Source organism: Callorhinus ursinus, unplaced genomic scaffold (assembly GCF_003265705.2).
Source record: "Callorhinus ursinus isolate GAN/ISIS: 27379988/994484 unplaced genomic scaffold, GSC_fseal_2.0 scaffold68, whole genome shotgun sequence".
Lineage (NCBI taxonomy): Eukaryota > Metazoa > Chordata > Mammalia > Carnivora > Otariidae > Callorhinus > Callorhinus ursinus.
This window is the reverse complement of record NW_027397130.1, coordinates 39,270-65,241: the sequence shown is the minus strand read 5'-3', so window position 1 is coordinate 65,241 and position 25,972 is coordinate 39,270. Positions and strand designations below refer to the sequence as shown.

The following is a 25,972-nucleotide window of genomic DNA, read 5'->3' as shown; positions in this document are numbered from 1 at the left end:
AACAAGGAAGGAAGAAGGAAGAAAAGAAGAAAGAAAGAAAGAAAGAAGAAGGAAGGAAGAAAGAGGAAAGAAAGAAAGAAGGAAGGAAGAAGGAAGGAAGGAAGGAAGGAAGGAAGAAAGGAAGGAAGGAAGGAAGGAGAAGGAAGAAAGAAGGAAGGAAGAAGGAAGGAAGAAGGAAGGAAGGAAGGAAAAGAAAGAAAGAAAGAAGAAGGAAGGAAGAAAGAAGAAAGAAAGAAAGAAGGAAGGAAGAAGGAAGGAAGGAAGGAAGAAAAAAAAAAAGGGGTTGTTCATTTGGGCCCAAATGAGTAAGGGGAGAGGTTAAGAAACGTGAGAGAAGTAGAGTCTCGACTAAGAGTGGGGGCGGAGAGTGCGTGAGGCGTGCGGGCTGAGTGAGGACCCTCCCAGGCCACCGTTGCTTGGAGCTCGCCAGGTGGGCCTGGGCTGCTGGGGGCAGAGCTCGATCAGGAAGCAGGAACCACAGACCCAAATCACTTGACGGGACCCCTTCCCTGAGCCTCTCCTTGTCTGAAAGAGGAGGGGATGGGCTGGCTGCCCACAGGGTCCTGAAGAGACCCTCGCCTCAAGGAGGGCCACTAGAGGTGGCCCCGGCCCCTTGGACACCCGGCAGCCCTGCCAGTGCCCATGGCCAGGCCCAGAGCAGGAACCAGCTCGATGCGGTCAGTGCTGGATGGCTGGCAGCCGTGGAGGGAATGCTCTTTCTCAAAATGGGCTTGCTGGGTCCCACAGAAGGAGGTAGTACTGAGTTTCCCCCTTTACAAAATGAGTGGCATCGAGCCTGCCTGACATTTCCAACTTTATTAATTTTGATCAGACTTTGTTGCTGAGATGGGCTTCCCCTGCTGCTCTGTGGTGATTAATATTGCTGAGCTGAGCATGGTTGCAACACTTTCCTGTAAAATGAAGTAAAACAGAAGTTGATGTCTTCCTCATATATGAAATACATAAACCAGTTAAAAATAGTTCCCTGAGCGGATGTGATGATGTCGTGGCTGTCACAGGAAGCACATGAATCAGGCTCATCCCCACTAACAGGAAAGTGGAGGCAGAGGCCATGGTCTTTGGGCCCCTCCTCAGGGCACTCAGGGAGGCGGGTCCCTCTGGCTCCACCTTGCACCTGACCCAGGCAGGGGCCACCAGAAGGATGGCACAAACCCAGCTGTGCTTCTGCCTGCGTAGCTCACTGCTGGGTGTTTCTTCCCTGGGTCAGACCTTACCAACCACAGGAGCGGCCCCACAGACGCACGTACAAGTGCCTTGCCCGTCCACCTGGCCCAGGGACGCTCTTCCCCGGGGACCCAGCGTAGCTGGTGGATGTTCGGGCTGGTCTGCTGGTGGGCCATTAACAGCTGTGGGGCCCGTGTCCGCCGCGCCATCACCTTGGGCACAGCAAGGCCTCTGGCTTACTTGTCAAGATGAACACCTGTGGGGCCACACTAGCACAGAAACTTCACACCGTCTTGTGTAGTCACCGGAGACCCAGGGTGTTGGCACTGCCGATGGCGAAGCACCATCAGAACCCCTCAGAGCCCGCGCTGCAGTAACAGAACCTGCGGGAAAGCAGGGGCTGAGGCCATGGTAGCCTTTGAAGGCCGGACGACCCAGAGTGTGGTCCCGAGTTACCAGGAGGAAGATTACAGGGGGTGGGCCAGGGTCCTCAAGTGACGCTAGAGATGAGGTCTGGTGAGCGTTGTCACAGCACAAGCCCAAGGGCCCTTAGCACCAACTGGCCATAGGTTCCTCCCTTGCTGGGTGGGGGGTCAAGGGGGGTGGGCCCAGAGAGGGTAAAGGCCACCCAACGCCGGCCAGTTAGCTGCAGAGCAGGCAATAACTATCTCAAGAGTCTAAGTCGGCGTTGGCTGTGAACCTCAGAAAAGCTCAGCTCAGAGTGGACTAAAAGGTCCCTAAGGGGACACATAAAGCAGGCCAGCAAGTGCTGAGGAAGTCCGACTGTTTTCCATACCCGCCACCCCTGTTCCCTGGGGCGGGGGCACCTGCCTGGGGGACATAAGCCGGGCTGGACCTCCTCCCAAGCCCCCGGCCTGAACAGGAAGGATGCGGCTCCCCACTGGCCTCTCAGCCTGAGGCACTTGGCTGTGGAGGCTGGTGGGGGTCCAGCTCATCCCAGGCATCTCTCCCGGACATCCGGGTCAGCTCAGTGGGAAGGCGCTGAGGAGGTGGGCCAGCCCGAGTTGGGCCTCTCTGCCTGGGGAAGCGGGGTGAGGAGAAGGAGCCTTGGCTGTGGCGGAAGCATGTTTGGGAACACACCCTTCCCAAGAAATCCCTAAAACAAACACCTGTGGGGTGTCCTTAGAGAGTAGCCCAAAAACTCAAAAGCAATTTTCTTTTCATATTTTGGATCTAATAAAAGTAATTTCCCCCCAGTTTCAACATTTTCATAGGTCCTTAAAAGCTTTAGGGCTTTGTGATCTGAACTTTAGGGTCTGATGGCTAAAGGAACAAGGAATATCCAGACCTGTCCTGGAGAGAGGCCCTCAGAGGGAGGGAGAACTGCCCTTATTTGCTTGGCTTGGCCTGGAAGTGAACCAGGAGAAAGAGCCGCCCAGCCTCTGCCTGCTCAGCACAATCACTCTTACATACGAGCACACTGATGCCCATGTGTGAGCACACGTGTGTGAGCTGGCATGCACATCCACGGGTGTGCGCACACGGGCGCGCACACACACACACCCCTGCCTACGTGCACGTGTGCACGCACACACAGCTGTGGTCTCCCCGGGAGGAGCGATGGCTGTGCCTTCACCTCCTATCCCTGGGGCTCCCACCCCATCCCACTGCTGCAGCTCCCGGGGCTCCCTGGAGTCCAGGCTAGCTGTGGTCCCCTGGGGCCAGGCAGGGTATGCCCCTCAGCAGGCAGCTGGTCCTGAGTCAGTCAGACCCTTCTCCTTTGCTCCCACCTCCAGGTGCAGACTTCTTTCTGTCCTCTTATCCTGTGCCAGGAGGTGCCCCCCCAGAACGGTCTCCACTGGCTGGGATGCCAATGTCCAGTTTCTTACCCTTGACCTCCCCTCATGCTCCTCCCGGGTCTTTGAGTGCAAACATCTTGAATGGTCTGAGCCTGGGGAAGGGCACCTATGCTTGGCCACTCAATGTAGAGGGCATCTTCAGGGACATGGGGGGTTACTGCTCTAAATATTCCAAGCCAAGGTACCTGCATCCACCCAGAGACTCTGGATGGGCAAGGGCTTTGGGGCGTATACACAGGGTTTGGCTGACTGGGGGCAATCCCTTGGCCGGCTAGTGTTTGGATGGTGTCAGGGTCCCCCAGCATCTGTGATGGGCTGAAAACCATCGCCAGGGGGTCACGTCTCCCCCAGTCCCTCCTGCGGGGTAGTGTTGAGCAGGGCAGATACTGGGACCTGCTCCTGGCAAGCCCTCCCTATAGCATACCTGTTAGGCATTCCCTGGGCCTGGTCTCAGGAAAGAGCCTTCTTGACCTGGCAATGGAAAGGTGTGTTTGAGCTTGGCAAAGTGGCTTGCTCTTTTCAAATCTTTGAGTAAACTGTGAATGAGCCCGGAGCTTCATGAAGCATGTAAATGTCATCCACCCCTGCCCCATACTTCACAGGTCTGCCCAGTCCCTGACTGTCCATGATGCCCGTCTGGCCATGGACTTCACCATATGGTAAGTATATGGATGGATGACTTTCTTTTTTTAAAGTTTAAATGGCCTAGCACAGCATCTGAGCACAGTTACCAACCATGGAATGCCTCCCCAGGCTTTTGGCTCCCAGCTGACAGCTCACTGACAGGCCTCACAGCTCAGGACCCAGTCCCTGGCATCGCCTGGAGAGGGTTTTTAGGCAGCAGAGGTTTTTGCTTGGCAAAATGAGACTGCAGGCTGTGCAGCCATGAGAGAGCAAGGGGGGCCCTTTCTTCCTTGACATCTATTCCTCCATTGTTTCTAGGTTACCAGACCCACACCTGCCCATGCCAGGTGGGCCACTTTCTGTGTGTCCTCAGGGACCAGCTCAGTCACTGCCCTGAAGTCAAACCTTTGTCATGTGGATCCATGAAGCACTGACTCTGTGCCAATTTGCGGATGCATAAAAAGATGAAACTTTAGGACATGAAGAGAGCTCTCCCCAAAGACTTCCTCCTTAGGGTATACACCTGCTGCAGCAGCCACTACCTCCTCATCTTCCCTGGGCAGAGGTGCACAGCCCTGCCCGGCTCCAGGAAGCAGAGCTCACACTGGGCCCTGTGCTGAGCATTTGACAGGTCCTGGGCATCATGTCTGATCCTCTGAAGGCACTCATCCTGTAGATGAAGAAACAGGAATAGAAGTGGAGGAACTTGTCTAAGGCCACACAGCAGGGAATATGATGGCACAGAAGACTTCAGAGTCAGGACAGGCCCAGCCAAGGCAAGCTTGGCACTGCTCATGTTGCTTGACCACCCTAGAAGGACAGAACCTGCCTGGCTCCTGGTTAGGGGCTGTGAGATAGCATCACAGGGGCCCAGCCCGCCCAGAGTGACCAGGAGCATCACAGTAGGTGAAGTGGATGGGCAAGGCTGGGATGACCCTTGCTCCAACTGTAACTCCTCCACTGTTGCCCCCAGAAGCTGGAACTCCACCGAGATGCCAGTTTTCCTGATGGAAGAGACCCTCTCCAGGCAACCTGGGCGGAGACCCCTAACCCTCAACCTCTCAGAAGAATGCTGCCCCTCCCCATCCCTCCCCACCTCTCCTCCATCCCTCCTTCTGTCCCTTCTCCTGCCCTTCCCCTGTCCCCCTCCCCCTCCCTCCTCCGGCCCCCCCTCCACCTCCCCCCATTCCTCCCCATCCCTCCCCTTGCCTCTCCTCCATCCCCCTGGCAGGGCTCACTGCTTCCAGCATCTTCTCTCTGGGTGTGCAGGAGGGTGGTGCCTGGAGCCTGCAGAGGTGACCTGCAGGCACTCTGGCTCTGTATGGAGTGGCTGCAACTCTCAGAGGCACATTTTGCAAATTGAGGAAGGGCCCCTGGGTGGCCCACAAGTGAGCATGCCTTCCAGCCCTGCCACCAACTGGGCCATTCAGCCAAAGCGAACGTTCTCCCTCTAGTCTCTAGCTGGAGCTAGATTAGGGCTGTGCATGGGAATGCCTATTTGCCAACAAAGAGGGCTTGGACTCAGGGCAGCTGCAGGTCAAGGCAGTGGTGGTAGGGAGGCTGCTGTGGGGTGGCCGACCCCTCCCCTGCTATCGCAGAGCTCTCGGGAACTTCACAGCCCAAAAGAAGCAGGGTTCGCTGGGCTGACCCTAGCCTCCTCTGCAGGTTCCTTGACCCCTGGAGGGTAGCCAAGGACCCCCAAAGCCAGAGCAGCCTGGGTGTGGGGGTGGTAACCTGCTTTCAGAGCAGGTGGATAGAAGCTCTTGATGTAGGGTCTGCGGAGTACACCTGGACATCTCATTCTGTTTCCAACAGGATACAGCTTGTTCCTGGTGAGTTCACCTAGAACGATGGCATTGAATAGAAACCAGAGGGTGTATTTCTCACCAGGATACCCACTTGTCCTCCTGTAAGAAGAGGTAGGCCAGGCAGCACTGACTGGTTAACCTGATGGAGACAGTGTCGATGCTGAGCACCCTTTTGGGCTCCCCTGAGCAGACATTGGCTGGGGCGGGGGGAAGGTAGATCTTCCTCCCACAGGCCAGGGGTGGCTTCCTAGGTCCTAGGAACAGAGAGCCCTGTTCCAGTAGGGCAGCAGTTTACTCATCAGTACAGAGGAGTGGGTGCCCTGTGGGCTCAAACACTCCCTCCTGCATTCCCCAGGGAGCAGCTCCCCCAATGCCACCTGGTTGAGGTGATGTACCTCAAGCTGGGCTAGAGTGCAGGACATGTAGCCGGAGCCACTGGCAAGAACCCCCTAGGAGGGTAGGTGATGGTCTGGGCAGGACAAGGGTCTGGGCAGTGAGAGGTGTGAATGAGGGGGTTTGGGTTGGGTGGAGGTCTGGGTGGAGCCCCATTCTCCCACTCACATGCTGTGCAGTGTTCTGGACCCTCTCCTGGAATGACCAGACAGACAGGTTTGGGCTCAGCCTTGTCCTGAGAGCAGATGAAGTCTGAGACCTGAGGGGGTGGTCCCATTGTGGGCATGTGGGGTGCCCATGGCCTGCTTGCTACTCACTGGCAGCCTGGGGCACCCTCAAGTTTCACTTTCTGGGTGTGTTGGCAGGACACATGGGCTTGCTCAGGTTTCTGCTCATGGCGGATAGGATTATCACCATTGAGCCTAGTTCTACGAACACACACATCTGGGGTCCTCTCTCATAGCAGGGTCTACCTGGAACTTCTTTCTCACACCTTTTTTCTCTTGTATATTTTAAAACATCTCTCATTACAGGCTGACCAAGGGCCTGCAGCTCTGATCTGCTGTTCCTACACAGTTTGCAGGGACACCAGCTATGTGTTAGGGTGTTGGGAATCCCAGGAGAGGCCAACCAGTGGCTTGTTGGGCCCCATGGCCCCTTGATCATGGCTCTGTGACCCTCCAGCGCCTTCTCTCTCATCCCTTGACATGCCAGTGCCCACCACCCCTGTGCTTCCCCAAGAGACACCCAGAAGGTTTGATGTGTCAGAATATGGTATTGTCTGTCTCCTTGTGGAGGGTGGCTGAGTCAGCTGCTGCCAGGCCCATCTCATCCTAAGCACCTATGGGGGCACTTTGCAGGCCCCATCCTCCATGCCCTGCGTTTCCCAAAGGCTGTGAGGTGCTGGAAGGACCCTGGCAAGGGCAGCTGGTGGCAGCATGTCCTGGGGAGGTTGGGCGAGGCAGCTAGGGAACAGAATGTGCGTGCTGGGCCAGGCACACCCGCAGCATGTCTGGACTCCGGGAGCTGTGGGTGGGTGAGGTACAACTCAGAGCTTTCTGGAGCTGAGTCACCCTCTGGCTCCAGGAAGCCTGGCCACATGACCTCCACACTGAGGCAGCTTGGCTTTCTGCTGAATGTGAGCAAAGTTACTGCTGCTTCTGAAAGCAGAGGGGAGGTGAGGAATTTCACCAAGCATCCCTTTCAAGAGCCGTCACCATCTCTGGGGCACCTCCACTGAGGGTCTTGAAGTGACAAATTGCATGAAGAGCTGGGACCTCACTGTCAGTACACGCTGGTGCTCCCCTTGAGCAGGAGACATTGTTAGAACCACCTTGTGGAAACATTTGCAAGACAATTTGTCTGTCTGAATATCTTAGAGGAAAAGATGGAGCTTACAGACTCAGATGACACAGGAACCACACACACACACACACACACACACACACACACACACACACACTCCAATATACAGACATGCATGCCTGGCACACACATATGCCAGGATACACCCAAACACACTCACCGCAAACATACTCACACCCACAGAGAACATGCCCATGTCTCACACACACACTCATGTGTCCCTATACAGCACACAGCATCAGCTTGGTGGACAGGCTGAAGATCTATGGCCCCAGGCAGACCTGAGACCCTAGGACTCAGGGAAGGAAATGGCAAAACACCCCCAGTGCATGGTCTAGTGTGGCACTGTGTGCACCCTGGGCCCTGCCCCTGACTGAACCTCTACGTTCTCATCTGTGAAACAGGCGTCAAAGGCTGTCCAGACTGCTGACGCACTGGACATGGGGTGTGCACGGAGGAAGAAAAACAGGAAAGCCCAGCCTCTGCCTTGGAACAGCTTCCGATGGCACAACCCTCTCTACTCTGCAGCTTGCCCCTCCCTCTGAGCCCATACTTCCCAGCCTGCAAGGGGCTCCAGCCAGGGCATTATGGGTGGGGGTCCCACTGGTTGAAAGCCCAAGCTGCTGCCTCTCAAGCACTCCTGCAGTGCCGCCTACTGGCGGCAGGGAGCCACAGTGTGGCCTGGCACCAGTCCTGGGTGGCTCCCCAGACCCAGGGCCAAGCCCCAGAATGGGTTCAGACAATAGGTTGGGCGCAGGCTGCCAGGGCCAGGAATCTGGCCCCCAGTTTCTAGAGAGTCAGGGAAGACTCTTCCGGCTCCTCTCCTCTCTCTCACCCATTCACATGCACATGAGTACAAAACATGCCATATGACAAGGTGACTTTAAAGTCTGTTGGCTTAGCCATGCTCACAGACACATGACAGTTGATAGATAGATGATAGATGGATAGATAGATGGATGGATAGATGATAGATGGATGATGGATGGATAGATGGATAGATAGATGATAGATGGATGATGGATGGATAGATGATAGATGGATGGATAGATGGATGGATAGATGATAGATGGATGATAGATGGATGGATAGATGATAGATAGATGATAGATGGATAGATAGATGGATGGATAGATGATAGATGGATGATAGATGGATAGATAGATGGATGGATAGATGATAGATGGATGATGGATGGATAGATGGATAGATAGATGGCTGGATAGATGGATGGATAGATGATAGATGGATGGATAGATGGATGGATCAATGATAGATGGATGATAGATGGGTAGATAGTTGATAGATGGATGGATGGATGATAGATGGGTGGAGAGAGATCATTGGCGGCTGAGCCAGGCCTGAGCCAGTAGGGCAGGAATGCGGACAGATGTAAGGGCCCCACAAGTGCCTGTACTCACCCTCAATAAACAGGGTGTTGGGCCTGAGTGCCGACAGCTCCCTTTTCCCCGAGATGAGGGCCCAGGAGGAGGAAGAGGAGGCACTTTGGTGCCTCTTTTGTGGCTGACAGCTGCTGGGGCCTGAACGAAATAAATGTTGTTCTGTTGGTTCTGTGGATGCCCCATGCTGCCCCCACATACCCACCTGCAAGGAAGAGTGTCTCCTCCTGCCCCCTCCACCCCGTCTCCCTCTCCTCCTCTTTACAGAATTAACTCTCCTTTGTTAGCCTCTCCCTGCTTCACTCACCTTCCTAAACTCTTCCCCAACCCTTCTCAATTTGCAAGAGAGACAAAATAAAGAACACAGTAAAGTAAATCTTGGACACTGGTACTCATACCACGTGCTGCTAGCAACTCTTGAGGAGGTGGGTGTCTCTGAAATTGAGTACTGGTGGGATTGTAGCAGGATTTGCCTGGTCCTGTGGTTTGGGTCACCTGCCTGATATGCGGCCCCACCATGAGGCTTTCTCGGGGCTCTGGCACAGGAGGGAAGTGCTGGGGCAGCCAGGGCCCCAGCCCTGCAGAGCTTCATGGTCTCTGAGGGGGTGCAAGGCCGCCCTGAGCTCCTCTGTCAGGGCCTTCTCATCTCTCCTGGGACTGGACATCCCTCGAGGGAGCGTGGAGCAGTTGGCGCCTGAAGCAGACGCAGGAGACCCCTCCCCATTCTCTCCCTGTGTTCACAAGGGGTGGGAGGCTCCAAGGGTGCAGATGTTCTCTTGTACTTCTGTTTCTTTCTTCCAGGCAAGCATGTGAGGTCTCTGAAACCCTCATCTCCCACTTCCCCAGCCCTCACTGACTTGGTCCCTTCCAGGCTCCAATCCTTTGTCTTCCTGCAACTTCACCCAGATCCCTCCTCCTCATCCTGCCTATCACCCTTCATGGTCTTACGAAAGATAGACCCCGCCAGAAGCCAGTCCTAAACCACAGGCTGCTCCCCTGATGCCCAGGAAAATCTGACTCCAGGCAGCGTGGCTCAGTCCTGCCTGCTTGATGTGGCACAAGGAAACAAGTCTCCAGTTGACCCCTCTTGTGGGAATCACTGAGTCAGGGCCAGGATCTTCCATAAATGGGCTGTGTGACCTGGGAGAGCCCTTCTGTCTCCATAACATGCCCTCAGCCACTGACCTAGGGCTTTTCTATCCAAAGCCTTGAGCTTCTTTTACTCTCCACAGAGAGTCCTGGATGGAAGCATTCCAAATGTACCCCAAACCTTCGCTGGATGGGTCAGAGGAGGCTGCCCTGCGGCAGGCCCCCCAGGAGCACCCAGCCCTCCCCAGCTGCCAGCCAGCCCAGGGAAAGAGGTCTGAGTGGAACCCGCTGGGAGCGTGCCCTGGGCTGTCGTGAACACATTCTGGGTGCCTCTGACCAGGGTGGCTCTGTGGGGAATGAGGTTGGGCTTTACTTGTAAAGTTGCTATTGTCATTTTAGAAATTGATTCTTTAATTAACATTAAAGTAGAAAAAAGTAGTAAAATTACAGTTCTTTGGTGTAAAGTTCTGTGAATTCAACACAGTTATAGATTTATGTAATAACATTTTGGGTACAAAACAGCTCCCTCACCTCAAAAATTATTTTTATATTCATACCACCCCCCACCTAACCCTTGGCAACCATCCCTACAGTGTTTTATCTACAGATGGACTCACACAGTGTTGGACCTTTGAGACTGGCTCCAGCCACTGGTCCCGACTCTGAGATCCTCCAAGCTGTTGGGGTGTACCAACAGCTCACCCCTTGTATTGGGGGCAAGCACCCCGTTGTGTGGGTGTGCCCCTGTTGGGTTATGCACTTGCCCGATTGAAGGGTATTTGGGTTGTTACTAGTTCTGGTGATTATTGAATACACTTGCCACGTACGTCTGTGTACAGATCTCTGTGTGAATGTAAGTTTTCACTTTTCTTGGGTCAACATGCAGAAGTGTGACTGCTGAGTGCCGTGTAGTGCCGTGCTGTCTGCGAAGGTGGCGGGACACTTTGCATTCTCCCCAGTGTGCATGAGAGCTCTGGCGCCGTGTTCCTGCTGGCGCTCAGTGCCCTTGTCCGTGGGCTCCTGCAGCCACAGGGGTGGGTGGTCACCGGAAGCGTCTTCCACATGCTCCTTCACCAAGACATCTCCTCAAGGCCTTGTCCAAGTTTTTAATTGGGTGATTTGTCTTTTTACTGTTGGTTTCTGAGAGCTCCTTTTGTATTCTGGATACAATTCCTTTGTCAGATACGTTATTTGGAAATATTTTCTCCTAGTCTATGTCTTGTGTTTCCATTCTCTTCATGTTGTGTTTTGTAAAGTTTGTAATTTTGATGAAATCCAATTTGCGACTTCTTTCTTTTATGGGTTGTGCTTCTGTTGTCACAGCTAGGAACTCTGCCTAACCCAAGTTCATGAAGATTTTCTGTTTTCTTCTAAAGGCTTTATCATTTTACATTTAAATCTCTGATCCATCTTGCCCCAATTCTTATGTAAAGTGTGAGGTTTAAGTCAAGGTTCATTTTTTGCATGTTGATGTCCAGTTTTTTTTAATCTCATCATTGAGAAATACAGACATTGGTTATGGCTTCCCCTTTTTAAAAAACCTCCAGTGGCAGTCCAGGTGCTCTAGACAAGAGTCCTCACCTGCAAGGTGGAGCTCCCCTCTTCCATGAGCTCCCCTCCTTGCTCAGGGGAGACCCCAGCCTGTGTCTTGTGTGGGGCCCACCCTCTTCAAACTCTGGTTTCTGCACGACTGGCCTCTGCCCTGCTGCCCGCTGCCAGTCTCTCTCACTAGGATCTAACCCATGAGGCAAGGGACGCCTGTGTTTTGCTTTCACAAACACTGTTGCACGAGGGTTAGTGAGCACTTCCCAGCATCTAAGGCAAGGGGAGTGTGCAGGGTGGACTGAGGGAGTCTGCAGCCCCACTGCCAGGCTGCCTCCTGACTGAGGGGAAGGGGAAAGGGCGGGCCAGCCAGGGGCAGACTGGGATCCCATCCATATTTTTGGTAAGTTATTTTTGCCAGAGCTGGCGTGGGATGGGAGGGGCAAGGTGGGAGGAAGGGGGTCAGTAGGGCAAGTACAGAGGATGAGGTCATCGGAGGGAGAAAGGAGGAGGAGGCACAAGGTGAGGGTGACCTGAAGGGGCAGGAGGCTAACAATCCTCTGTGGGGGCGAAGGGTCAGCGTGGGACCACAGCAGAGGCGCAGAGAGTGGCCTCAAGAGGCTCTGTCTGCGCCCCTCCCTTTTTCTCCGTCTCTGTCTTCTCCATCCTCCCTTGGCCCACTGCTCTGGTCTGCTCTGTTCTCCTCTCCAGGCCAGCTTCCAGACTCCACTGGGGGCAGCAGAAACCACTCTGCCTCTCTGTCTCCCTTGTGAACTGGAACAATGGGCACCCCAAACCGTAGAAGTCAGCAGCGCCTCCCATGGGACCGCAGGCTCTTGCCATGAGGTGGGTGCTGGACCAGGGCAGGAGGGTGGAGGACTCAGGCCCAGGGCAGCTCCGTCCGCCTCACTCAACTGGAGCTCCCTCCTGGAGGGAGAGCTGGTTCAGCTGCATGAATGATGGCTCCATTACACTGTGTTTCAGAGGGATGTTGAGGGGTTGGCGAGCCCGGGCTTCAGAACTTACACATCTTCTCCGGGTCTGTGTGCCACAGAAACACATCAGAGGTCAGTTGGGTGGGGGGCTGGCTTTGTCTACAAGGTCCAGAAACCCAGCGGAAAACACCAGAGGCCACATCAGTGAAAATTAATTTGTGTCAGTGACATTTCTGAGTGACACAAGCCACAAATTTCCTGCATCTGCTTTTAAAGTCAAGAACCTGAAACTGAATAAACCCCAGCAAAGGAAAACAGCCTGTTCCCTGCTGCAGCAGTGAGAAGGGGAACAAGGAAGGGAGAGGTGGAGGGGAGAGAGGCTGAGCAAGCCCCTCTGGGAATTGGGGCCAGTGGTGGTTCCTAAGGGACCCCAGGCTTTTCCCCATCACAACCCTGCCTGGGGCACTGCTCCTCTTGTCCAGATGGGCTTGTCCTGACCTGGACTGGTGCTGCTTCTTGCTGCTTCCATGGCACCTGTTTAGCCAATGGCATTTCTGGATGTCCCCGGTTGCTCCAGTGTGGTGCCTGATTTTGGGGTACACCCACTGGATCTCGGCTGTGTGGGCAGTGTGGATGTCTTCCCACTGGGGCCCCCATGTGCCCGCCTCCCCAACTTGTGCCACCTCACAACCACATGTTGGTTTTTAATTGATTCTTTTTTTTTTTTTTTCTGGGATAGGCAAAATTATAAGAACAGAAAACAGAAGAGTGGTTGCCAGGGGTTGATGAGGGGAAGTTTTAAGGTCATGAAATTGTTTTGTGTGGTTCTATGGTGGAGGTAAAAGACTCCACACACTTGTGAAACCCCGAAGGACACCTCAAAGAGTGACCCTGGCTATGTGAACAAGACCAAGAGCAGCTGAGGTGTGGGGGGGTCCTGGGCTGAATGGGACCTGGGGTATTGGGCGGAGGACCCACCGCCACGGAGAGAACCGACACAAAAGAGCTGACCTGGGCAACTTTGCAAAACACCTCTACACTAACACTGAACTCTAGTGGGTAAATTTATTTCCCACAGGTTACGGTTTGGCAGCTCTGAACCACTTCACATATATGTGAAGATCTCACAAGTAAACACACTGTAGAGAACAGGAGCGGGCTTCTCACAGCTGGACAAGGTTTCGGGTAAGTGTGGGGAGAAGGCCAGAAGGAACACTTTGGCACTCAACTATAATTGGTCACGTCAGTATGGACTCGTGCTTTCCTCACAGAGAGGCCGAGAGATAAAAAGTCAATGTCCACATGCGTGCACATGTGGGTTAGTACACATACCCAAATTTCCTAGCTTTGCCCTCTGAGAGGCCTGGAAGCACAAAACACCCCACTGGCAACAAGCATACTTTATGCCCAGATCTTAGTTTCTAAACAGCACCTTCAAAAAAAGGAATCAGTTTCCTTGGAGAAATGCCTGATACTAGGGCTGAGGCAGAGAAAATGCAAGATGAGCCTGGAGCATCTAGCAGGCCTAGAAAGTAAGGAAATGCTAAAAAATAATAATAAAAAAATTTAAAAGTACTGGGCTATAACCCAAAGAATAAAATAAATTTATTTTATTTGTACTGCTACAAATAAATGGTTGAACAAATAGAAACTAGGAGAAAGGGGCTAATCTTCCTTATAGACAGATCCCAAATAATAAATGTTGAAGGAAACAAAAAATGTAGAGGGGAAATAGAAATCCTGTAGAGTAGAGTAGCATTGTAGAGGGGAAACAGAAAATCACCATCAGATCCCCACAGTAATAATGCTATAGATCCACAAAGGAATGCTAAAATTAGTTTGCAAAACGTTAGGAGAAACCAGATAGTTGCATAGTCTCAAAGTATCTCCCCTAAATATCATTAATTTATGTAGAAGGTTTTTAAAAATTTTTTAAAAAGATTTTATCTATTTATTTGAGAGAGAGCCCATGAGCAGGGGGAGTGGCAGAGGGAGAGGGAGAAGCAGGCTCCCCGCTGAGCAGGGAGCCCTACACGGGGCTCGATCCCAGGACCCCGAGATCATGACCCGAGCCAAAGTCAGATGCTTAACCAACTGAGCCACCCTGATGCTCCTTCTTCTAGGGGCCAGAGCCCAGTCACTGCTGCCCATTTGTGTGTGGGCTACACTTCACGACTTGCTTCTAATGGACAGAACGTGAACAGAAGAGTGGCTTCACAGTGGGGAACCACGTGGCAAAGGTCAGCATCGCTGTGGCAAGTCGTGATAGTACCACATGTCCCGACATGATGTGATGAGAAAGGCACTTCACCTCTGTGGTATTCTTCCCCAAATCCATAATCCCAATCAAAACATGAGAAAACATCAGGTATTTCCACAAAATACCTGAACAGTTCTCTTCAAGGTGTCAAAGGTTGAAAAACCAAGAAAGAATGAGAGACTGTCACAGATTGAAGGCGGAATGGATGTGAGGCTCCAGGCAACATTGTGTTCTACGCTTTTCAGCATCACTGTGTGGAGGGTTGTGTGTGCATGTGTGAGTGTGTGCAGGTGTGTGCTCATGTGTGTGTATAAGTTGGGCATGTGGGCAGGCCTGAGTGTGCCTATGATTTGTGTGTGTGTGAATTTGTGTGCATGAGCGTGTCTATGATTTGTGTGTGAACGTGTGTGCATATGTGTATGATTCGTGTGTATGCATGCAAGCATGTGGGGTGTGTGTACAGTGTGTATATGATTTGTATGTGCAAGTGCACTAGGAGATTTCCAATCATTAGCATGTGTGGCAGCCAGATTTTTAAGGATAATGTAGAATCAAAGCCCTTAATAATTCCAATAATCCACCAATTTCACTTTATGAATACTAAACCCTCCTCGCCCTAGTGACCAGTTTAGCAGGTTAGGAAGTGCCCTGGTTGTGCTTTCCTGTGGAATTGTGTGCCGTGGGCATAGATCATTTGTCAGAGTGCCTCCAGCTGCAGTGACCAATTCCCAGCCCACCCTGGGCAGATGGGGGTCCTCTCTGGGCTGGTAAGAAGAGGTCCCTGAGGGGTCTTGAGGGTGCTGCCCCCTTTCTCACCTGCTAAGCATTGCCTCAGAACCATAGCCCTTCCACTATGTTACTGAGGGCCACAGGCCTTCCTGCAAAACCCTTGGGAACAGATGCATTTTGGAATTCAGAATGTTTCTTGAGTTTGGAGGAAGGAGGAAAGGATGGCTGTTAGAGCCCAGAGTCCTTCCCAATGTGTGGACACTAGAGGGTCAGTTTTTTTCCCCACACCCCCAGGTCTCCTTCAGCACATCGTCTGCAAATCATGCTCCATGGCCACACAAGCACCCTGCTCTTCTCTGGAGCGCGTCTGAGGCTCTGCCGAGGGCCTTTAGAACACCACCCGTGCAGCTGGCCCTGACCACGCCCCCCTCCCAGCTCAGCACCAGTGAGGCCCCCTCCCCACCCATCCCTGCCCTGCAGGGATGCCCTGCCTCCACCCCGTGGAGGCAGCTGGGGAAGTTGACAACAGCCTTCCACTTAGGGCCCCTGCCCCAGGGTGCAGGCACACCAGCCCTTGGGAGCAAGCCAGGAGTGACCTGGGCACACTCACGCCCTCGTGTGCTTGCAGCAGCCCAACATCCGAGAGTGAAAGGGTGGTTTTGTTTTAACCAAGTGCCTGCATGAGGTACTCTGAGGAGCACCCAGGCGTCTGGGAGGTGTCTGCCCTCCCAGGGGTCCCATCTGGTGGGCCGCAGCAGCAACAAGCCCAGCTGAGCCATAGGCGGATCTGCAGGACAGCCACTGCTGACAGGAGTTTAGTGCTGACCGTGCTCATGTTTCCACAGAAGAAAACCGAGGTGAAGGTCAGTTGGTCTCAGCTCCAGACTCGCCTGCTGCCAAGGCCCTGGCTGCCTCTATACTGCCTGAACTGACCTGGCTCAGCTTTGAATGGGGGTTGAGCAAAGGCAGGGATAGAGAGGGTGCCAGGACCCCGGGCTGCCAAGCTGGGTGGGATGGCCAATCCCACCTGCCACTGGAAGGTAGATCGGCCCAGGCGTTCTGGAGAGCAAGTCAGCAACGCACTGCAAGGGAGTCAGAAACGCCTACCCTTCGATGGAGCACCCCCATTTCTGGGCCTTTATCTGAAGGGTTCTAATGTGTATGGAAAGAGTTAGGCAGAGGTATTTCCTTTAGCATTATTTACAATAAAGAAAAAGTTGGGCACAATGACTTCGTTTATGCGAAGTGAAAGGACTATTAAATAAGTCATGGCATACCCCGGTACCGTGTCCTGCTCCAAGGCAATCCAACACTGCACACAGAGATTCAGGAATGTGCAGGCAGCCCGGGCTGTCTGTCTGAGCCTGGGCTTCATCCCCTGTAAGACAGGAGCAGGCGAGATCAGCTCAGTGAAGGGCCTGGCACCAGGCACAGGGTGGGTGCTAGTGAAGGAGCAGGCATCATTGACCCTCACTCCATGAAGATGCGTGGGAGGGCCGCACACACCTGCACATGACACCTGTTCTCACCAAGAACGCACAGAGCAAATCAGAGGGAACATTCCCATCGGTTAATGGAGAGCAGCTGCCTCTGGTAGCAAGTGAGGAGCAATTCTGTCGCTTGAGCAGGCACACGTGTGCACCTGTGTGTGTTGTGCATGTGTGTGCATGTGCTCACATGTGAGAATGTTGCATGCATGTGCATGTGTGCTCGTGTGTGTGTGGGCTTTCTTCCCTCATATAAAATGTCTTTCTGACCAGGGTCATGGTCACCATGCTTAGAAGCCACTGCTCTGTGCAACCTGATCCTGCTTCCCTCACGCTTACCAAATTCCTGGTTCTTCTCAGCTCGTGTCCCACTTGGAGAAGTAGTGCTGACATCTGGCTGGCAGTGAGGTTCTCCAGCCAGGGCCTTCAGAGCTCCCTGCTCCTGCAGTGGCTGAGCCTGGCCTTGGTGGGCATGAGCAGGGGGCCTGCTCCAGATGGGGCTAAGGACAAACACATCTCCAAATCTTTAGAATGGCCTTTTCCTGTAAAATAGTTTAATAGTGAAACACCACATCAGAAAACAACAGTTGCTGGTGGGAAGCTTTTGGAGGGAGGTGCCCCTCTACAAGGCTCCGCCTTGTCCCTGGGCGTCTGCCCAGGGAAGGAGTCTTCCTGGGAGTTGCATCTCATCCTGCAGACGCGGAATGCCAGCACCTGTGTGACCACATGTCTCATCCCCTGCTCCTTTGAGGGCTCCCTGCTGTTTGGCCCTCTCTGTGGGCTCTACACAGACACGGCCTTTACATAGCCCCCAACTAACCTCATGAATTCTAGAGAGAGGTGGACTCTTCTATTTTCAAACAATCTACATTACTGAACACTGTACATTTTCTACTTTTAATTGTAGTAATGGCACGATCTCATGTCTTTATTTGGAACTGATATTTTAATGGAAAAACAGATGTTGCGGCATTTTCTTCACAGGCCAACTCACTACCACTTTGTGGGCCTCTACCTTTCCTGGGGTTTGTGCCACTAGATGTCGGAGTCTGGGGATGACTGAAATGCACCTTCCACTTGGCCACTAGTTGTGTCTCTGCAAGCAGGTGGTGCCAGTGGGGAAGAGTAGCCGCTGCTGCTCCCTGGCCCTCTTTCACGTCTGCCGGGTGATCTGCTGGCTGGCTCGTTGGCTGCCCAGAGCTGCGGCGTTGGTATGGCCCCGGGGTGGCTGCACGCACCCTTTTGTTTCCTTTTGTCTTCTCCCCTTGTGCGACTGGTTTCTGTACCTCTGCGTTACGTCACATGTGGAGTGGGTCAGTGGGCTTGTGTTTGTGTGTGCACGTGTCTGAGAGCTACGGCCAGAGATGGGGAGGGCGGGAGAGGGCAGCCCTGTCCTTGCCTGTGCAAACATGAACTCTAGGCTGCTCTGCTTCCATCCTTGGGAGGCTGTTTGCCGTTAGCCGACCTCATTACTGATTGGGAAGCTGGAAACTGTCCCAAGGGAGCCCCTCTGTAGCTTCAGGTGCCCTTTTCTGTGGCTCGCTGAGCTGCCCTCGGTCCTCCCTACGGAACGTGGGAGGAGAGAACTGCTGCCCCCTCCTGAGCCAGACCTGAGGCTGGTGTGAAAGGGTGCCCCAGACCCCTTGTGCGCCTTTCTCACCCGCTTCCCCACAGTGGTTTTCCTTTGAACTCTCTCCCAGAACGGTTAAACCACACTCTGAACAGAAAACTGTTTTGAAAACTGCTTTGCACTTGCATCTGACAGAGCCCTTCTTGGGGGTCACCTCCACTTTCGAGTGGGCAAGGGAAGTTCAGCGGCCGGCTGTACTGGCCCGTGAAGACTGTGGGCCCCTGGGAAGCAAAGATTCTCTACTCATCATTCACTGAGCAAGGTTCCTTAGGAGTACACTAGGGGGTGCTGACTTAAAAGGGCAAGTCCCTTCTTTCTTACGGACATTTAAGGACTATTCCCTTGTCTTTTCATTGCTGTGTACCTCAGGGCAACTTAAGTTAGTAAAGTGCCGTGTTCGTTAACTCAAATAGCACTGTTACTAGCTCCTACTGTGGGCTGCAATTAGACATCCCCCGAGAATTCTGACCGCTGCATGCGCCTGGCAACTGCTCTGAGCCCACAGACTTTCCAGCTTCAGGGAGGAGCTTTGACACTTTCTAAGCTGTCAGCAGCTACTGTCCCTGCTTTGTAAATACAGATAATCAGGCTGGCTTCGTCATCCTCAGCCGCAGGACTCCCTTATTAACCTGCAGCAGGAGGAATACATCTTTCTACCGTCTATTAGGTCTGGAGTTTTTGACACCTACGTTTTAGGTCTGAGTGTGTTACAAGGTCCAGCGGGTATCCAGACCCTCATTCTAAAAGTTGGTATATACACAAGTCACCACAAATGTGCTTATATCATGATCCCTAATGATTAGTCTGCATTCTTTTCTTGTGAGAGCAGGTTAGCTGGGTGGGCCAGGGTGTTAAATGCTCTTGCATCCCCTGACCGTTGCCCAATAGGCGGCTGAGATTGGAGGCTTGGGACGTTCACAAGACCTAACAATGCCTGTGCTAAGAGGCCTCAAGAGAAGAGTGGCCTTTTGCCTTACTTAGCACACGTCAGTTCCCACGAGTTCCCTATTTCTGCACCAGAGGTGGGAGATCTGACCCTCCACTTATTTTTTCCACAGGACTTGTACCGAGAGGTGATATTTCCACATTTGCCTCAAGTTCAAAAAGCACACCTGGCATCTAAGGACTTTGCCTGATGCCACCCCAAGGAAGTCCTTCACCCTGCTGCCACAGGAGGGTGTCTGTCCGTGGGCGTCAGCCCTTTGTTTCAAGGTTCGTGCATGTGTCTGTGGCCCTCTTGGGGCCAGACACACCCCTGGAGTGCCAGTCACTGAAAGCGGCAAGCAGACAGGGGTCTGACTGCTCTCGGGCGCTGCCGGGCACTCACAGCGCTCTCCCTCCCAGCCCTGGGTAAGGAAATTATTCACTGAACACCTGCTGGAAAGTGCAAGAAAGACTTTATTCAAGACCTTGGCAATAGTGGGGAGAGACTGAATTCAAGCCCCGAAATAACAAGGAGCAGTGGGGATTCACACCCCATGGACAGGAGAGGGTGGGAATGGAGAAATAGGGAGAGGGGCTTGGTTAGGGTCGGGGGGGGGGGATTCCTTGCTAAGACCGCTCAGCCGACCGAGAATGTGGCCTAGGCAAGAAGAGGGTGCGAGAGAGCCTGACCAGAGTATGGCCCTTGGCCTGAGAGGGCACCCTTGTCCCCCACACAGTGGCCTGTTTTATAGGTAGTTAAGTGGAGGTAAATAATTAAAGAGGTAACTAATTTTGTCAAAAACAGACCTCTGTATTTTGGAGCCAAAATAGAATATGAAGACAGAGTTTAGAATAAAGAGGACCGAGAGCTTCGTTGCTTTGCCAGGCAAGGGAGGCTGCAGCGAGCTCTGGCCTTCAAAAACCTGCACCCGCCGGCCCCCCCCCCGCCCCCGCCCCGGGGAAGGGGCTGGGGGCTTTCCAGGGAGATACAGGAATTCATTAGTTGTTTTCAGGGTGGTACCAGGTTCCTGAAACAAAAGGCTAGGGAGGGAGGAGGGGAGGTTTGTGGAAAGGACAAAAAAGGTTACTTTAAAATCGAGCTTGTTGAAGGGTTAGTGCAGCCATTTGGAATTTTGTTCGACTTCATGCTTTTAAGCTTTTTTTTTTTTCAGTGCCTTTTTTCCCCTAAGACAGGTCAAGGAACCTGCCACAGAGGACATGCCGTGGCCCATGGACCCAGAGCCTTCTGGGTGTGTGGCTTGGTGCCTCAGTCTCTCTGACTTCCTCCATCCCGAGACCTGTCTCCCCATCTCTGGCCTCTGCTCTGCTACTTTTGGGGGCTGTGAGCTGCTGTCTTCTATTCCCCCTTCTCTGCCACGGCCTTCTCATCTGCCCCCCTTCCTGTTCCAGCACAAAGCTTCCGCCTGAGTCCCCCTCTGCCCTGACTGACCACAGCCCAGAACAGATCTATTGGTTAGGTTGTGTGGCCTGTTTCTAAAGGACACAAGCTTCATGCTTTATCTCTTCTTCTTTCTTTCTTTTTTTTTTTTTTTAAAGATTTTTATTTATTTATTTGACGGAGAGAGACACAGCGAGAGAGGGAACACAATCAGGGGGAGTGGGAGAGGGAGAAGCAGGCTTCCCGCGGAGCAGGGAGCCTGATGCGGGGCTCAATCCCAGGACCCCGGGCCCATGACCTGAGCCGAAGGCAGACGCTCAACGACTGAGCCTCCCAGGTGCCCCTCTCTTCTTCTTTCTTAACAGGAAAATCCAGACAACAAATTAATTTGTCCTTCGTGGATTATGTCCTGCTGGAATCTCTCCACAAGAAAAGTGTTCCTGGAGGAGGCTGAGCCCTGCAAGGCCGCTGCAGACAGAAGCTCTCAGATACCAGGTAGGGGACAGTTACCTGGAGGCCACACCTCAGAGGAAAGGCCCCCCACAACGATGGCCTGTGAACCCCTTAACCCCTAACCCTAACCCCCTTACAGGCCAGAAGCAAAGCTGGAACTGCACCTCCAGGATCAAGCCAGTTTTTCCTGCTTGTCCTGTTTGGGTGGCCCAGGAGGCAGAAACTCAATATGCTAGAGCAGGGAGGGCCGGGGAGGGTCCAAGAGGAGAAGGGAGACAGCGGACCCCAGACCATACCATTCTCAGAGGCCCTCAGGGGCAGAGACACAGGGGTGGGGGGGGCAGACAAGAGGGGGGAGGACAAGCCTCAGCTCTGCGCCTCAAGCAGGACAGCCTAGCTCTGGGCTCTAAATGCTTCCTCACAGGGTCTCAGGACCCCCTCTCCTGGCTCCTCCTCAGTCTCCTGTACTGGAGACACCTACTCCCCCACTTTTGGATGTTGGGCTGTCCCCAGGCTCACCACCTGAGGACAGCCCAACATGGGTGGTCTCCCTCACCCCCAGCTCCTCTCCCAGGACATCCAAAACAGAGCCCTCCAGCCACCCCTGAAATCTCTGTTTTCCAGATGCTTAGGGCAAAATCCCGGCATCATCTCAACTCAGCTCTTTCTCAGGAGCCCCACACCCACCCTTGATTTCCTGATGGCCCCACGGTTGCCGCACATTCCAAGCCCACCACCGCCCTCTGCTGGTGGAAGCCACTTCACCAGGACCCGCCTTACTCTAGTCTCCCAACAGCCTCTGCGGTCTTCCTGCCTGCCCAGTTTTGTTCTTCACCAAACAGCCAAAAAGATTATTTTGGAAAAGACAGGTCATCACGCTGCTGTCTCATATCTCATTTCTAATGAGACCCGAAGACTTCACGGTGCTTCACCATTTGTAGTGACCCTTTGTCCTCTTCAACCTCACTGTCCTCCAGATACTCCGGGCTCTGGCTCCCTTCAAACATGCACCCCTACCTCAGGACCTTTGTACATCCTGTTCATCTGCTGGAAAGCTTTTCCCCCAAGCTCGTGTATAGCTGGCCCTCGCTTCATTCACACCTCTGGTCATGTCTCATTTTCTTTTAAAATTTTTTATTATTTTATTATTTATTATTTATTTATTATTTTATTTTTTCTTAACATATAATGTATTATTTGTTTCAGGGGTACAGGTCTGTGACTCATCAGTCTTACACAATTCACGGTGCTCACCATAGCACATACCCTCCCCACTGTCCATCACCCATCCACCCCATCCCGCCCACACCACTCCACTCCAGCAACCCTGTTTGTTTACTGAGCTTAAGAGTCTCTTCTGGTTTCATCTTATTTCATTTTTCCCTCCCTTCCCCTATGATCCTCTGTCTTATTTCTCAAATTTCTCATATCAGTGAGATCATATGATAATTAGACAATTATCAATCTCTGATTGACTTATTTCGCTTAGCATAATACCCTCCAGTTCCAGCCATGTCGTTGCAAATGGCAAGATTTCGGTTTTTTTGATGGCTGCATAATATTCCATAGTGTGTGTGTGTGTGTGTGTATCTCACATCTTCTTTATCCATTTATCTGTTGACGGACATCTTGGCTCTTTCCATAGTTTGGCTATTATGGACATTGCTGCTATAAACATTGGGGTGCACATACCCCTTCAGATCACTACATTTGTATCTTTGGGGTAAATACCCAGTAGTGCAATTGCTGTGTTGTAGGTTAGCTCTATTTTTTTGAGGAACCTCCATACTGTTTTCCAGAGTGGCTGCACCAGCTTGCATTCCCACCAACAGTGTAGGAGGGTTCCCCTTTCTCCGCATCCTCGCCAACATCTGTCGTTCCCTCACTTGTTAATTTTAGCCATTCTGACTGCTGTGAGGTGGTATCTCACTGAGGTTTTGATTTGTATTTCCTCGATGCCGAGTGATGTTGAACACTTTTTCATGTGTCTGTTGGCCATTTGGATGTCTTCTTTGTAAAAATGTCTGTTCATGTCTTCTGCCTATTTCTTGATTGGATTATTTGTTCTTTGGGTGTTGAGTTTGATAAATTCTTTATAGATTTTGGATACTAGCCCTTTATCTGATATGTCATTGCAAATCTTCTCCCATTCTGTCAGTTGTCTTTTGATTTTGTTGACTGTTTCCTTTGCTGGGCAGAAGCTTTTTATCTTGATGAAGTCCCAATGGTTCATTTTTTTGCCCTTGTTTCCCCTACCTTTGGCGATGTGTCTAGGAAGAAGTTGGTGTGGCTGAGGTTGAAGAGGTTGCTGCCTGTGTTCTCCTCAAGGATTTTGATGGATTCTTGTCTCACATTTAGGTCTTTCATCCATTTTGAGTCTATTTTTGTATGTGGTGTAAGGAAATGGTCCAGTTTCATTCTTCTGCATGTGGCCGTCCAATTTTCCCAACACCATTTTTTGAAGAGACTGTCTTTATTTCCATTGGACATTCTTTCCTGCTTTGTCAAAGATTAGTTGACCATAGAGTTGAGGGTCCATTTCTGGGCTCTCTATTTTGTTCCATTGATCTATGTGTCTGTTTTTGTGCCAGTACCATAGTGTCTTGATGATGACAGCTTTGTAATAGAGCTGGAAGTCTGGAATTGTGATGCCGCCAGCTTTGCTTTTCTTTTTCAACATTCCTCTGGCTATTCAGGGTCTTTTCTGGTTCCATAGACATTTTAGGATTATTTGTTCCATTTCTTTGAAAACTGTTGATGGTATTTTGATAGGGATTGCATTAAATGTGTAGATTGCTCTAGGTAGCATAGACATTTTCACAATATTTGTTCTTCCAATCCATGAACATGGAATGTTTTTCCATTTCTTTGTGTCTTCCTCAATTTCTTTCATGAGTATTCTATAGTTTTCTGAGTACAGATCCTTTGCCTCTTTGGTTAGATTTATTCTTAGGTATCTTATGGTTTTGGGTGAAATGTGATCCCTAATTTCTCTTTATTCTGTCTTGTTGTTGGTATATAGAAATGCCACTGATTTCTGTGGATTGATTTTATATTCTGCCACTTTACTCAATTCCTGTGTAGTTCTAGCAGTTTTGGGGTAGAGTCTTTTGGGTTTTCCACATAAAGTATCACATCATCTGCAAAGAGTGAGAGTTTGACTTTTCTTTGCCAATTTGAATGCCTTTTGTTTCTTTTTGTGTGATTGCTGAGGCTTGGACTTCTAGTACTATGTTGAATAGCAGTGGTGATAGTGGACATCCCTGCCCTATTCCTGACCTTAGGGGAAAAGCTCTCAGTTTTTCCCCATTGAGAATGATATTCCCTGTGGGTTTTTCATAGATGGCTTTTATGATATTGAGGTATGTACCCTCTATCCCTACACTGTGAAGAGTTTTATTCAAGAAAGGATGCTGTACTTTGTCAAATGCTTTTTCTGCATCTATTGAGAGGATCATATAGTTCTTGTTCTTTCTTTTATTAATATATTGTATCACATTGATTGATTTGTGGATATTGAACCACCCTTACAGCCCAGGAATAAATCTCACTTGGTCGTGGTGAATAATCCTTTTAATGTACTGTTGGATCCTATTGGCTAGTATTCTGGTGAGAATTTTTGCATCCATGTTCATCAAGGATATTGGTCTGTAATTCTCCTTTTTGATGGGGTCTTTGTCTGGTTTTGGGATCAAGGTAATACTGGCCTCATAAAATGAGTTTGGAAGTTTTCCTTCCATTTCTATTTTTTGGAACAGTTTCAGAAGAATAAATATTAATTCTTCTTTAAATGTTTGGTAGAATTCCCCTGGGAATCCATCTGGACCTGGGCTGTTGTTTGTTGGGAGATTTCTGATTACTTCTTCAATTTCCTTACTGGTTATGGGTCTGTTCAGGTTTTCTATTTCTTCCTGGTTCAGTTTTGGTAGTTTATACGTCTCTAGGAATGCATCCATTTCTTCCAAATTGTCTAATTTGCTGGCATATAGTTGCTCATAATATGTTCTTATAATTGTTTGTATTTCTTTGGTGTTGGTTGCGATCGCTCCTCTTTCATTCATGATTTTATTCATTTGGGTCCTTTCTCCTTTCTTTTTCATAAATCCGGCCAGGGGGTTATCAATCTTATTAATTCTTTCAAAGAACCAGCTCCTAGTTTCCTTGATCTGTTCTACTGTTCTTTTGGTTTCTATTTCATTGATTTCTGCTCTGATCTTTAATATTTCTCTTCTGCTGGATTTAGGCTTTATTTGCTGTTCTTTCTCCAGCTCCTTTAGGTGTAGGGATAGGTTGTGTATTTGAGACTCTTCTTGTTTCTTGAGAAAGGCTTGTATTGCTATATACTTTCCTTTTAGGACTGCCTTTGCTGCATCCCAAAGATTTGGAACAGTTGTGTTTTCATTTTCATTTGTTTCCATGAATTCTTCCTTAATTTCCTGGTTGACCCTTTCATTCTTTAGTAGGATGCTCTTTAGCCTCCATGTATTTGAGTTCCTACTGACTTTCCTCTTGTGATTGAGTTCTGGTTTCAAAGCATTGTGGTCTGAAAATATGCAGGGAATGATCCCAATCTTTTGGTACCGGTTGAGACCTGATTTGTGACCTAGGATGTGATCTATTCTGGAGAATGTTCCATGGGCACTAGAGAAGAATGTGTATTCTGTTGCTTTGGGATGGAATGTTCTGAATATATCTGTGAAGTCCATTTGGTCCGGTGTGTCATTTAAAGCCTTTATTTCCTTGTTGATCTTTTGCTTAGATGATCTGTCCATTGCAGTGAGGGGGTTGTTAAAGCCCCCCACTATTATTGTATTGTTGTCGATGTGTTTCTTTGATTTTGTTACTCATTGGCCAATATAATTGGCTGCTCCCATGTTAGGGGCATAGATATTTAAAATTGTTAGATCTTCTTTTTTTTTTTTTTTTTTT

The 25,972-nt window shown here is 51.0% G+C and overlaps 1 protein-coding gene and 2 long non-coding RNA genes across 10 annotated transcripts in view; 2 read left to right on the top strand and 1 right to left on the bottom strand.

Annotated features, from left to right (window-relative positions):
• Positions 1-4,135, top strand: part of LOC112814303 (uncharacterized) — a 66,651-nt gene extending 62,516 nt beyond the window's left edge. For 7 of the 8 annotated variants that reach the window (XR_012376167.1, XR_012376173.1, XR_012376169.1 and 4 more), the window contains 2 exons: positions 3,608-3,664; positions 3,948-4,135. This is a non-coding gene — a long non-coding RNA (uncharacterized lncRNA). The remainder of the gene's footprint in view (positions 1-3,607; positions 3,665-3,947) is intronic. The other variant, XR_012376165.1, reaches the window with a different exon arrangement.
• Positions 889-4,145, bottom strand: LOC141371310 (uncharacterized). Its single transcript, XR_012376175.1, has 3 exons — positions 4,035-4,145; positions 3,430-3,476; positions 889-911 (listed from the first exon to the last, which is right to left on the bottom strand). It is a non-coding gene; the product is annotated as an uncharacterized lncRNA (long non-coding RNA).
• A 7,760-nt stretch (positions 4,146-11,905) lies between these two features.
• The window catches only part of LOC112814330 (uncharacterized), a 30,022-nt gene continuing 15,955 nt past the window's right edge, over positions 11,906-25,972 (top strand). The window contains 5 exon segments of the mRNA XM_025859827.2: positions 11,906-12,072; positions 13,240-13,346; positions 14,285-14,401; positions 19,326-19,617; positions 20,956-21,085. The gene's annotated coding sequence lies outside the window, so the exon portion shown is untranslated.